Consider the following 12,934-nt stretch of genomic DNA (forward strand, 5'->3'; position numbering starts at 1 on the left):
ATGGCTCCTAATGGACCCGTCTATACCCATAGTACTAAATTGGACCCCAGCATCTTCTACGAACTACGAGAAAAGGATTTACCTAATTAAAATCCTATTTTTTTAGCCCCCTTGAAAGCAGATGAGTGGGAGATATCATCCGTACCAAAAGGGTTAATTAAGTGAAGTACAGTAGACATTAGTCCAATATATTTTAAACTCCTCTATCCCTACAGTACCTCACTGTGTAGAGATAGCATATTGGCAATATTCTTCAGCTAATTCATACTTAAACAACAAATAACTTTGTTAAGAACAATTGGGGTAATTCAGACTTGATCGTAGTAGCAAATTTGTCAGCACTTGGGCAAAACCATGTGAACTGTGGGGGGGGGGGCAGATATAACGTGCAGAGAGAGTTAGATTTGGGTGGGTTATTTTGTTTCTGTGCAGAGCAAATACTACCTGCTTTATTTTTACACTGCAATTTAGATTTCAGTTTGAACACACCCCACCCAAATATACTCTCTCTGCACATGTCATATCTGCCCCCCCCTGCAGTGCACATGGGCCCTCATTCCGAATTGTTCGCTCGCTAGATGCTTTTAGCAGCATTGCACACGCTAGGCCGCCGCCCTCTGGGAGTGTATCTTAGCTTAGCAGAATAGCGAACGAAAGATTAGCAGAATTGCTACAAAATATTTTCTTGCAGTTTCTGAGTAGCTCCAGACCTACTCCTAAATTTGCGATCAGCTCAGTCCGTTTAGTTCCTGGTTTGACGTCACAAACACACCCTGCATTCGGCCAACCACTCCCCCGTTTCTCCAGACACTCCCTCGTTTTTCCCTGACACGCCTGCGTTTTTTAGCACACTCCCTGAAAACGCTCTGTTACCACCCAGAAATGCCCCTTTCCTGTCAATCATTCAGCGATCAGCAGTGCAACTGAAAATCGTCACTCGAACACCAGCAAATCTACTAAGTTTTGTGTTAATTAACTTAGCGCGTGCGCGCTGCGTACCATGCGCATGCGCAGTTAGCAACAAATCGCAGCATAGCGAAAATCGGCAACAAGCGAACAACTCGGAATGACCCCCATGGTTTTGCCCAACTGCTAACAAATTTGCTGCTGCGATCAAGTTTGATTAACCCCAATGTTAAGCTTACATTCAGCAATGGAGCTTTCTGAATTGCTTTTAACACTCATTTTTTATGTGCATTATGCTCCGAAATTAGTTTTGCTCAATACTTTTCTTAAGGGATTAGTTTGAATCTAACATTATTTTTCTACACTGAAACCTTGACAAGTGTACTAAATTTTTTTCTGACAACGTGAGACATAAAGCACCATAACAAGTGTAGAGAATGTATCAACTAAACCTACTACAGTATTAAGTTTTCTTTAAACAAAAGTTAGTAAAATGCAACAAGTGTAATGCATTTGTCCCACAGTGGACAATCCATCCTCAAAGCTAATTAAAGAAACTTTAATTAAAACTTCAATTAGGTCTCGCTCATTTAATGCCTGACTGTAAACCGTTGGGGCTTTTAACAGTTTTACTGTGAGCAAGCAGTAAAATATTCTGCAGTGTGTCCCTGAAATTAAATTCATTACAAACAATTAAGCAAATTAAGTAGTTTATGACAGACGGGAATGTGATGATCAAATTCAATTTTTTATATTCGAAATGAATTTCATTTTACATTTCTAGCTGTTATACAATGCACTTTTCTCATTTTAGTTATATAAATTATCTAAATGACACTTTATTACATTTACTCATGTTGTTAGCTGTACGGATGGTGTAATGGTTAGCATTAGTGCCTCACAGCACTGAGGTCATGGGTTCCATTCCCACCATGGCCCTAACTGTGTGGAGTTTGTATATTCTCCCCAAGCTCTAGTTTCCTCCCACAATCCCAAAAATATACTGGTAGGTTAATTGGCTCCCAACAAAAAATAACCCTAGTATGCATGTACATGTGTTAGGTAAAATATATATTGTAAGCTCCACTGGGGCAGGGACTGATGTGAATGGCCAAATATTCACTGTAAAGCGCTACGGAATATGTGTGCACTATATATATAACTGGTAATAATAATAATAATATTTTGAGTGACATAGTTATATACTAGTCCTGAGGTAGCTCCTCCATCCCCCTGCCTCATGCCTTGAACATCTCTACTTTTCTTACATACTGCCATCAGGCTACCTTCCGCTTGCTTGCACCTCATGTCATCTGTCTGTTGCCCCTTCCCACTAGATTGTTAGCTCTTCAGAGCAGGGTCCTCTTTCCTCTTGTTGTCAAAGCCCTCTTCTCGACATATTTCACTCACAGCTCTCTCCTACTCAGCGACCATCTTTACCTGCGTTTTCTCCTGCTGGTAAAGGTTCATCTCTATCTCTGGCTGCCAGCCCCAAGTAGTACAATGATTACTCCCTCGCTACTTACATCTCAGCTGTATTATGTTTTGAGAATTGTGTTGCTCTTTGTTACCTGTACTCTATTTCTGTTATTTATTTACTGTAATGCTAAGTTTTGTCTCCCTGTAGTATGCTTTGTACTGTGCTGTGAAACAATTGTGGCACCTTATAAATAAAATTTAATAATAATAATACAGTTAGCACGGAAAGGTTACAACACCAACAAATTTTATTTCTAGAAATTCAACTTTTGTTGACTCAGAGGAAAGCAACTAAACAAATCTAATTTGGCAATTCATCTAACAGGATGAAAAATGGTATTTGACTTAAAAGTGACTTGGAAAAATTCTATTGATAAATCATCTCAATAATGGCCCTCCTTCAGATAAAGTTGGAGTTGCTATTGCTGCTACTTACATAGAAGCAGCAGCTATAGCACTAATATGGTAATGCGACAGGAGGCGTCACGGTTCCTGCATGTATTACTGATCTGAGCTACATCCTAGGACGTAGTAACGGATCATCTATGACACTTTTAGTTGGTTGCATGACCTATTGGGTCGCGCAAGCTGGCTGCCATACAGTATTTGCCACTTTGTGACCAGGAAAGCTTCATCCTTTAAGCGATACACCTACATTTTAAGAAATAGAGGTCATTGCCGACCCCTTAAATATTGAGTATTGGTGACAAATTCACCAATACACGTGATTTTTGCCAGTGTTGAATTTTTCGACCAGTCGACATAACGGCACAGTTATTGAAAAAGTCAAATGTAAATTTCTGACCCCTCTATACCCAACACTACATTACTGGGCCCATTGTAGATAAACACACACACACACACACACACACACACACACACACACATTAGCACTGATAGAAAAATAATAATGCACATAGGCCACCACAGTTGAAATAATAAAGTAAATTGGTCACCACAGTTGAAATAATAACGCACATAGGCCACCACAGTTAAAATAATAAAGCCCAAAGGCCACCGCAGTGAAAAAAAAAAATATTGGGCAGGATTCAAATGTTAACGCGCCCCCTATCTCCCGTCTAAAGTGACAGGAGATAGAGGGGCAATATTCAAATGTTCCCCGTTTCTGCCCCTATCGCACCCAGCAGTACAGTCTGGTTTAGGCGAGCAAAGCACCTAAACCTGACTAAACTAATGAGCGCAATAGTGAAAAGACCTGTTTGGGCGCCCAAACGGGTCTCTGTACATGCATTTCAGCTCGCTATCTCCAGGGGGGATCTTGTCGCACCTGTCGGCAGTAACGTTAGAATACTGCCGGCAGGCACAATCGCAGCCGGGAGGGGAGTAATAACATCTGAGACCGGCCCATTGGCTTTACATGAAAAATAGCATGGGAAAATCAAACTTACATCTGTGTCTAAGCCTCAGGCTGTGGCGTACCTCATACGGCTGATTGGTGTGTCTATCCCTTTTATTATAACTAGGGGCCCCTGTGTCGTCGACCCCTCTTTTGGCTCCTGTGTGAGCCATGTCCCATTTCTTCCCCATGTGAAAGTTCGCTGGTCCTGGTGTAAGAGCCATATCCTCCTTCCCCTTTTGTGAGCCATGCCCCCCTTCCCATATGTGAGCCACCCCCCCCTTCCCACATGTGAGCCAAGTCCGCTTTCCCATATGTGAGCCATGTCCCCTTTCCCACATGTGAGCCATGTCCCCTTTCCCACATGTGAGCTATGTCCCCCTTCCCACATGTGAGCCATGTCCCCTTTCCCACAAGTGAGCCATGTTCCCCCTTCCCACAAGTGAGCCATGTTCCCCTTCCCACATGTAAGCCATGTCCCCTTCCCACATGTGAGCCATGTCCCCCTTCCCACATGTGAGCCATGTCCCCCTTCCCACATGTGAGCCATGTCCCCTTTCCCACAAGTGAGCCATGTTCCCCCTTCCCACATGTGAGCCATGTCCCCCCTTCCCACATGTGAGCCATGTCCCCCCTTCCCACATGTGAGCCATTTCCCCCCTTCCCACATGTGAGCCATGTCCCCCCTTCCCACATGTGAGCCATGTTCCCCATTTTTCCTATGTATGTGAGCCATGTCCCCCCATCCCCCTTTGTATGTGAGTTATGACCCCTCCCCCACTTCCCATATGTGAGCCATGCCACTTATACTGGACTGCCAGTGCCCACTGCTGTTCTCCCGACTCCACAGAGAGCGCCAACAGCGCGTCACCCTCCAGGCCGGCTCCTCTTAAGCCAGCGTACAGCTGCTGCCAGGGTTGCGGATGAATGTCATGTGATGACCGCGAACACACACTGCAGTGCACAGCTGAACTCACAGAGGTGGAGCGCTGCGATGATGCTGATTGGCACTCCGTTTCAGCTCGATGTCTTTTAACCTGTGTGTTCTTTTGATGCAGGAAAGTCAGGTCGGGAGACAGTCGAGGAGCCAAGTGCCCCCTTCAGGGTTCGAGCCCGACGGCATTTGACTCCGCTGCCTGCGGGACTTCTGCCCCTGAGCAGTAGTGGCTTAACAGAGCTGTAATGGGACACTCTTATTTAGGTAAAGTTCATTGAAGTCATGTCAACTGAACTGGGGGCTATGCAAAGTTCCATAAAATCTTACATAACCCAGTTTTCAGATATATCATATGAAACAAGTATAGGGTGGTGTAAGCTTGCTATGATGATGATGATGATGATGATGGTGAGTAACAATGTGTATGGATAGAGGCAGGTGTATATCTCTGCAAATGGGGGAATAAACATTTATTTCTGTGCGCACAATACACTGCCAATTTGCCTTCAACTCTGCTTAACCAGTTGCCTGGCATGTTGCATTGTTTGCAACCACATCAGTCTGCAAGTTATCTGGCCTGGTCACAAATGAGGTAAATAGCCAACTGCTGGGAGATATTCTTCTAGCAGCCGTCAATCACAGAAGGACCCTCCGATCCCTCTGCATCCTCTGCACTCTCCCCCACTATCTGCTGTGCTGCCAATCACTGCTGATCGGTCAGCACAGCAGCATCCCCCACCCAGCTGCTGCCCCCCTCCGAGGGTGACACACGGGTGCGGGCCGCACCCCCTGCACCACCATTGTTATGCAACTGATGCAGAGACCTTTTTAATACAAATATATATATACAATTGATAATTTTCCTGTGATCTACATTTAATACAGACAGCATTCTAGTACACTTAATAGATGGAGTATTTTATGTTAATGTTACATAGTTTTTTGTTACAGATTGGGTTCAGTAGGTGCTATGGAGAATCCCTCAGGTCATCTATGGCTCTGCTTATACTGTAGTTTCACCTGTCATTCAACCAAATTCTATTTAGAAGAATTCTCTCCTGGATGTTTCTGACAGGGAACATTTTAGTTGCCTAAGCATTTAAGCTAAAGATGTGCAGCAGGCATTTTTCGTGTTTTGCATTTTGGTTTTGGATTTGGGTCCGCGGTCGTGTTTTGGATTCGGACACGTTTTGGCAAAACCACCCTTTCGGATTTTTGACGGATTCGGATGCGTTTTGGATTCGGGTGTTTTTTTTTTTTAAAACTCAAACACAGCTAAAATAATAGAATTTGGGGGTAATTTTGATCCTATAGTATTATTAACCTCAATAACCATAATTTCCACTAATTTCCAGTCTATTCTGAACACCTCACAATATTATTTTTAGTCCTAAAATTTGCACCGAGGTCGCTGGATGACTAAGCTAAGCGACCAAAGTGGGCGGCACAAACACCTGGCCCATCTAGGAGTGGCACTGCAGTGTCAGACAGGATGGCACTTAAAAAAATAGTCCCCAAACAGCACATGATGCAAAGAAAAAAAGAGGTGCAAGATGGAATTGTACTTGGGCCCTACCACCCACCCTTATGTTGTATAAACAGGACATGCACACTTTAACAAACCAATCATTTCAGCGACAGGGTCTGCCACACGACTGTGGCTGAAATGACTGGTTGGTTTGGGACCCCACCAAAAAAGAAGCAATCAATCTCTCTTTGCACAAACTGGCTCAACAGAGGCATAATGTCCACCTCATCCTCATCCTCCGTTTCCTCACCCCTTTCACTGTGTACATCCTCCTCCTCACAGAGTATTAATTCGTCCCCACTGGAATCCACCATCACAGGTCCCTATGTACTTTCTGGAGGCAATCGCTGGTAAATGTCTCCATGGAGGAATTTATTACAATAAATTTTGATGAACATCATCTTCTCCACATTTTCTGGAAATAACCTCCTACGCCAATCGCTGACAAGGTGTCCGGCTGAACTAAACCCTCTTTCGGAGTACACACTGGAGAGGGGGGGGGGGTGGCAACTTAGGTAAAATAAAGCCAGTTTGTGCAAGGGCCTCCAAATTGCCTCTTTTTCCTGCCAGTATATGTACGGACAGTCTGACATGCCTACTTGGATGCTGTCACTCATATAATCCTCCACCATTCTATCAATGGTGACAGAATCATATGCAGTGACAGTAGACATGTCAGTAATCGTTGGCAGGTCCTTCAGTCCGGACCAGATGTCAGCACTTGCTCCTGACTGCTCTGCATCACCGCCAGCGGGTGGTTTTGGAAATGTTATCCTTTTCCTGGCAGCTCCAGTGGCAGTAGAAAATGAAGGAGGAGCTGTCGGCGGGTCACGTTCCGCTTGACTTGACAATTGTCTTACCAGCAGGTCTTTGAACATCTGCAGACTTGTGTCTGCTGGAAAGAGAGATACAACATAGGCTTTAAACCTAGGATCGAGCACGGAGGCCAAAATGTAGTGCTCTGATTTCAACAGATTGACCACCCGTGAATACTGGTTAAGTGAATGAAGGGCTCCATCCACAAGTCCCACATGCCTAGCGGAATCGCTCTGTTTTAGCTTCTCCTTCAATGTCTCCAGCTTCTTCTGCAAAAGCCTGATGAGGGGAATGACCTGACTTAGGCTGGCAGTGTCTGAACTGACTTCACGTGTGGCAAGTTCAAAGGGTTGGAGAACCTTGCACAACATGGAAATCATTCTCCACTGCACTTGAGTCAGGTGCATTCCCCCTCCTTTGCCTATATCGTAGGCAGATGTATAGGCTTGAATGGCCTTTTGCTGCTCCTCCATCCTCTGAAGCATATAGAGGGCTGAATTCCACCTCGTTACCACCTCTTGCTCCAGCTGATGGCAGGGCATGTTCAGGAGTGTTTGCTGGCTCTCCAGTCTTCGGCACGCAGTGGCTGAATGCTGAAAGTGGCCCGCAATTCTTCAGACCACCGACAGCATCTCTTGCACACCCCTGTCATTTTTCAAAAAATTCTGCACCACCAAATTAATTGTATGTGCAAAACATGGGACGTGCTGGAATTTACCCACATGTAATGCACGCACAATAATGGTGGCGTTGTCCGATATCACAAATCCCCAGGAGAGTCCAATTGGGGTAAGCCAATCTGCGATGATGTTCCTCAGTTTCCAGAAAAGGTTGTCAGCTGTGTGCCTCTTATGGAAAGCGGTGATACAAAGCGTATCCTGCCTAGGAACGAGTTGGCATTTGCGAGATGCTGCTACTGGTGCCGCCGCTGTTGTTGCTGCAGGAGGCAATACATCTACCCAGTGGGCTGTCACAGTCATATAGTCCTTAGTCTGCCCTGCTCCACTTGTCCACATGTCCATGGTTAAGTTAACAGTGGGTACAACTGCATTTTTTAGGACACTGAGGGCACTTTTTCTGACATCTGTGTACATTCTCGGTATCGCCTGCCTAGAGAAGTGGAACCTAGATGGTATTTTGTACCAGGGACACACTACCTCAAGCAATTCTCTAAGTCCCTGTGATCTAACGGTGGATACTGGACGCATGTCTAACACCAACATAGTTGTCAAGGCCTGAGTTATCCACTTTGCAACAGGATGACTGCTGTGATATTTCATCTTCCTCGCAAAGGACTGTTGGACAGTCAATTACTTACTGGAAGTAGTACAAGTGGTCTTCCGACTTTCCCTCTGGGATGACGATCGACTCCCAGCAGCAACAACAGCAGTGCCAGCAGCAACAGCAGCAGTAGGTGTTCCACTCAAGGATCCATCGGAGGAATCCTAGTTAGGAGAGGACTCATCAGACTTGCCAGTGACATGGCCTGCAGGACTATTTGCGTTCCTATCTAAGGAGGAAATTGACATTGAGGGAGTTGGTGGTGTGGTTTGCAGGAGCTTGGGTACAAGAGGAAGAATGGATTTAGTTGTCAGTGGACTGCTTCCGCTGCCACCCAAAGTTTTTGAACTTGTCAATGACTTTTGATGAATGCGCTCCAGGTGACGTATAAGGGAGGACGTTCCTAGGTGGTTAACGTCCTTACCACTACTTATTACAGCTTGACAAAGGCAACACATGGCTTGACACCTGTTGTGCGCATTTCTGTTGAAATAATTCCACACCGAAGAGGTGATTTTTTTTTTTTGTATTTTGACCAGACATGTCAATGGCCTTATTCATCCCACGGACAACAGGTGTCTCCCCGGGTGCCTGACTTAAACAAACCATCTCACCATCAGAATCCTCCTCGTCAATTAACTCCTCAGCGCCAGCAGACACCCATATCCTCATCCTGGTGTACTTCAACAGTGACATCTTCAATTTGAATATCAGGAACTGGACTGTGGGTGCTCCTTCAGCACTTGCAGGGGGCGTGCAAATGGTAGAAGGCGCCACCTCTCCCCGTCCAGTGTTGGCAAGGTCAGGCATCGCAACCGTCACAATTGGACTATCCTAGGGGATTTGTGATTTAGAAGAACGCACAGTTCTTTGCTGTGCTTTTGCCAGCTTAACTCTTTTCATTTTTCTAGCGGGAGGATGAGTGCTTCCATCCTCATGTGAAGCTGACCCACTAGTCATGAGGAACATAGCAGGGGGCCTTAGCCGTTCCTTACCACGCCGAGTCGTAAATGGCATATTGGCAAGTTTCTCCTGAGATGATTTTAATTTAGATTTTTGGGTCATTTTACTGAACTTTTGCTTTTTGGATTTTATATGTTCTCTACTATGACATTGGGCATCGGCCTTGTCAGACGATGTTAATGGCATTGAATCGTCTCTGCCATGACTAGTGGCAGCAGCTTCAGCACTAGGTGGAAGTGGATCTTGATCTTTCCCTATTTTACCCTCCAAATTTTTGCTCTCCATTTTTTAATGTGTGGAATTATATGCCAGTAATATATCTGGAATTAGACGGCAGTAATGTCTGGAATTAGATACCACTAGATAGATACCAGATACCACTGTGACTGGAATGATGATGACCTATGCACAGTGACAAGACACAACCACAGCACCCTACAGCAGCAAGATGCAGCACAAGACACTGATGATACTACGGACAACTGACACTGAGCAGCACGATTAGCACAAGACACTGTACTAGTATTAGTAATGTAGTATTACTGAGCACCACAAGACAATGAGCAGTGATACTGAGCACTGATGATACTGAGCACTGATAATACTGAGCACTGATGATACTATGGAGAACTGACACTGAGCAGCACGATTAGCACAAGACACTGTACTAGTATTAGTAATGTAGTATTACTGAGCACCACAAGACAATGAGCAATGATACTGAGCACTGATGGTACTGAGCACTGATGATACTACGGAGAACTGACACTGAGCAGCACAATGCAGCACAAGACACTGTACTAGTATTAGTGAGCAGCACAAAAGCACTCTGGAATTGTCACCCCCTAGATACCACTGTGACTGGAATGATGATGACCGATGCAGTCACAGGACACTCCTACCAGAGCACCCTACAGCAGCAAGATGCAGCACAAGAGAAACACTGTACTAGTATTACTGAGCAGCAATAAATACTGATACTGAGCACTGATACTGAGATTTGACACTGACCACGTCCTCTCTGTACCCTCTACAATGCACGAGTGAAAATGGCGGCGACACGCGGCTCTTTATATGGAATCCGAATCTCGCGAGAATCCGACAGCGGGATGATGATGTTTTGCCTCGTTCTGGTTTTCCGAGTCATGCAGGACCAACCAAGCCTGGCTCGGACCCTTGTTTGACACGTGAAGTTTGGTAGGGTCGGTTCTCAGAGAACCGAACCCGCTCATCTCTAATTTAAGCATTTGGTTGTTTAGTTATTGGCAGCACTTACTGGTGCTGCATGTGAAAGTAGCATGTGGGTAAAATGGCGTGGATGGTATTAGCATAAGGTGGTGTAAGCAGAGACTGTGATTGCATTATATATACAACATATGATGGCAAAGAGACTGTGATTGCATTATATACATATATATTATTCCCTAAAGGTTCTGGTAAAAGTGAGCCCTAGAGATCTTGTTCTCAAAGATATCTAAGAGTGAACAAATAGCGCAGTATTGGTAATTGATCTTTATATATATATATATATATATATATATAAAATGGCAAAGAGAATACAACACAATCATAGTGACCAGGGACAAATATCTGCCTGGATCATGGTTAATAGCTGCAGCCAGGAGCTGTGCTCTGAAGCCCAGCCTGACCCAGGTGCTTGGAGGGCTGGCACAGTTGGCACAGGTTACCTACTATCAGTTTTGTTATTTGGAGGCTATTTTTCAGCTCCGGGCCCTGCTCTGTACAGGACTATTACATTGTCTCCTTACTTCAATATACGGTAGTTTCCTCTGAAAACATAAGTGAAAAATCTATCACTGCACCACAAGGTAGGTGGTATTCTTTTCTGTACATAGTGAATTGAATCAATAGCTTCACTTCCAGCTTGTGTAGGTTTTGCAAAAATGCCCACATGTGTTTTTATGGCTACACAATGCACTGCTAAGCTACGAAATGCCACAAGCTGAGATAACTGATTCATCTCATCAGGAAGAGTCCTTGCTGTTAAGTCATATGAGTGAAGCCTTTGGAATATACTGTATTTACACTAGAAAAAAAACATATTGAATGGATACTACGCTATCAGCTGCATAGATAAAACATTTTAGTATGCCTTGATACATCAAAATACGTTATCAGTGCTTTCTTCCTCAAGGTTTGTGCATGTGTAGCAGGGCATGCTTAGGTGATACCACTATAGGTTAATACAAGACAGGGAATAAAATAACGGTTGCTACATACCTCAGTGCAAGCCTATTCAACTGCAGCCAACTACACACTGGCCTACTGTAAGTGCTACCTTATTATTATAGGCAGAAGTGGTATACAGCTTGTGTGCGAATTTCTTATGTCAAGGTAAAATAGATATAGTCAGCAAATATAAATATGAATGCTACTGTATTTCAAAATTATGCAGTAAACACAGTAAATATGTAGAATTACAGTTTATAAAAATGGATTTAATTGTATAATAACCCTTTTATTTGAAGTTATTATAATAATATGTAGCACGGCAGAGCGTACCCCTAAACCACACACACACACGGCAAAACCTGTAAAAATTATTTGGATAATAACCCTTTTATTTGGAGTTATTATAATAATATGCAGCATAGGAGAGCGTACCCCTAAACCACACACAGCAAAGCCTGTAAAATTAGTTGGATAATAACCCTTTTATTTGGCGTTATTATAATAATATGCAGCACAGGAGAGCGTACCCCTACACCACACAGGGCAAAGCCTGTAAAAATTATTTGGATAATAACCCTTTTATTTGGAGTTACTATAATAATATGCAGCACAGGAGAGTGTACTCATAAACCACACACACAAGGCAAAGCCTGTAAAAATCATTTGGCTAATAACCCTTATATTTGGAGTTATTTTAATAATATGCAGCACAGTAGAGCATACCCCTAAACCACACACACACTGCAAAGCCTGTAAAAATTATTTTGATAATAACCCTTTTATTTGGAGTTATTATAATAATATGCAACACAAGAGAGCGTACCCCTACACCACACAGGGCAAACCCTGTAAAAATTATTTGGATTAAATATTAATAACCCCTTTATTTGGAGTAAATAATATACAGCACAGGACAGCACCACTGGACTTATATGGCAGTACCACTGGAGTTATACGGCAGTACCGCTGGACTTATATAGCAGTACCCCTGGACTTATACGGCATTACCGCTGGACTTATATGGCAGTACCACTGGACTTATATGGCAGCACCACTGTACTAGACATATATGGCAGCACCACTGGACTGGACTTATACAGCAGCACCATTGGACTTATGGCAGCATAGGACACCACCACTGGACTTATGGCAGCACAGGACACCACCACTGGACTGATATAGCACAAGAAAGTACCACTGGACTGGACTTATACAGCAGCACCACTGGACTTATGGCAGCACAGGACACCACCACTGGACTGATGTAGCACAAGACAGCACCACTGGACTGGACTTATACAGCAGCACCACTGGACTCATGGCAGCACAGGACACCAACACTGGACTTATGACATCACAGAACACCACCACTGGACTGATGCAGCACAAGACAATCAGTACCACTGGACTGGACTTATACAGCAGCACCACTGGAATTATGGCAGCACAGGACAACACCACTGGACTTATGGCA

The sequence above is a fragment of the Pseudophryne corroboree genome, chromosome 6 (assembly GCF_028390025.1).
Source record: "Pseudophryne corroboree isolate aPseCor3 chromosome 6, aPseCor3.hap2, whole genome shotgun sequence".
Lineage (NCBI taxonomy): Eukaryota > Metazoa > Chordata > Amphibia > Anura > Myobatrachidae > Pseudophryne > Pseudophryne corroboree.